Below are 2,699 nucleotides of genomic sequence, written 5' to 3' on the forward strand. Positions count from 1 at the left end.
CTCTCTCTCTCTCTCTCTCTCTCTCTCTCTCTCTCTCTCTCTCTCTCTCTCTCTTTCTCTCTTTTCAAAGAAAATATATGTATTGAAGAATGTAGGAAGAATGTAGAAAAATGTAACAGGATTTAATAATATACATGGTTTTATTTTTCTTACATGACTTATAGATATTATTATTTATTATCTCTAAGGGAAAAATAGCGCTTTATTGAATGTCATAACACTATACATTATCTACTCTCAAAACGCCGCTAGCCGTTTGTGTATACTACATTTACTGCGCGGAATTATACTTGTATTTGTAAATAGCAAATTCTCGTTACGTCGCTCATGGTCGTATTCGCGGAAGCTAGTTAAATATTCAGTCCACATCGACAAAATTAATTAGTCACACGAATTTATTTTAGTTGAAAATCGTTATCGTTATCGAATGCTATGTGTGGTTTGCTTTGGCTTTGCAAACATTTACGTTAATTAATTAGTAACGTAAAATAAAACTATCTAACAACGTAATTTTACGGAAATATTGTTGGAGAAGTTAAGGTATAGCTGATATCCGCATTCAAATAAGCGTTATCAACTATTTGCATGTCTGTGTTTATAATTCGCGTAACGTTTGAAGAGTGTGACGTGCTGCTTTGAATTTGAGATTTCGACAAAATCTGGTTCTTAATAACAAAAACTACATATTCTTGAAAAAATACATATTCACGTTTAACTACCTTGTCGTGGGTCAGATATAGTGAAATGTCACAACCTATTTTGGATCCTGGTCAACCTAGAATGAATAAAATGTTTCCGTCTCAGGGAAAAGATCAAGGATACGTGTTGGCAAACGAGTTACATATAAAAAATGTTATTCTTGAGGTAATCCGGGATCCGGATTTTCAATGGGGTATGTTGTATGTGAATGTTATATGTATAAACGGATCCCGCTCCCATGATCCTATTCTTGGAACCGAAATATCTTTTTGCTATTTTAACTGCATCGCGCTGTATTCAAATTTAAATTGCAGTTTACGCGCTAACAAGTGCAGCGCGCTTCCATAAAATTACGCTTAATTACTAGGTTGTACTGGACGCTACGTTCTACGCTTTTGCAAATAAAAGGATGACCGACTCGTTAAACATCCGTGTCATTAAACATTTCATTTTTCCCTTGTTTTCTTTCAACACATTTTCAGTTTCTGTAATCTTATCCGTGCTTTCTCCATCGTTTTGTAACGCGAATAAACATTGTTGAGACGTCATACATATTTCTTTATATAGAATACGTCATGTATATAAATTTACTAAGATTTAAATTTAATTCATTTTAGTATATTAGTTATTTATTATTTATATATTATTAATTATAATTATTTATTATTTACACCTATTTAATATTTTTTATTTATATTAAATAAGATATTTATAGAATAATAAATTGTTTCCTTTTCTTTTTTGTATAGCTTTTATCTTCATAATAATAAAACAGAAAAATAAACAACAGAAAAAACTACATAATGTAGTTTGACTACATTATCTAAATTAGGAATAGTCAGTAATGAAAAGATAAAATAACTTGACAAAGATGCAAATGTATTACGTAGACTCGAAAATTATACTACAAGATTCAAAGGATTGCTTAATTTCGTCGCGATTTCGTAGATGGCGAATTTAATTGGACAGGGTACCAATGTATCTAATTAATAAGCACAATGTTGCTCGCAATCCAGAAATGACGGCTACACTTTCATATCTACTTTTAGTACGTGATATGAACGATACATGGTTTTGACATCAACACGATAATTATTCTGAATGTCGTTAGGATCATCGTAAGAACCTACAAAATTCGCGTATATTAAATCTAAATGAGATACTAGAATAATCATTAAGTCGCACTACGAGAAAATAAGTCAACTTGTATGTCATAATATTTATTATTCAAAAATGCGTGTCCTCCCTATATAATTTATAATATTTCGTAAGTAACTTTGTCTATAATTTTTCCAATCGTCTTAATAATAACGAAATAATGTGTTATACAACATATGAAATCATTTTATTTATATCAATAATATCAGATAAAATTTTATGAAAAGACATAAGTGAATGTGTAGATGTAAGTACAACGCAATATTTTTCGCATATGATATAAAATTCTTCATTTTCGAACACAGAGAAAACGAGCTTACACTTTTTATTCTGATTTATGTGAATTTTGAGGATATAACAGGAAAAAATAGTTTAATTCTTTTATATGTCAGAAAGCAGCGATAAAAACGTTAATATCTTAACAAATATTTCGATTTAAGGCGGTTCTTTCTGTTGCTAACAAACACGAATATATAACTGTTATATTGTCATAATGTAACGAAATGTAACACGCAATATAATACGAATGTAATAGATTATATATACACGTTAGTAGTAATTTCCTATTTATATAAATTACAATTATATAACGTTAATATAACATATAATTAACGTTAATATAACATGTTACTAAAAGATTATATAGCGCAGTTATATATACAGTTATACAGGGTGTTCGGAAAGTACCGGGACGCCCGAATATCAGGAAAAATATAAGTTTTACAAAAAAATGTTTCAAACAAAAGTTGTGGCGTTTAAAAAGATGTATTTACTGATCACATCAGTTTGACCTTGGGTTGCGTAGCGAAGGTCAGGTCAAGGTCACATTAATTTTTTTAAAT

The sequence above is a fragment of the Odontomachus brunneus genome, unplaced genomic scaffold, assembly GCF_010583005.1.
Source record: "Odontomachus brunneus isolate Ranch 3 - 2012 unplaced genomic scaffold, Obru_v1 Obru_scaffold_014, whole genome shotgun sequence".
NCBI lineage: Eukaryota > Metazoa > Arthropoda > Insecta > Hymenoptera > Formicidae > Odontomachus > Odontomachus brunneus.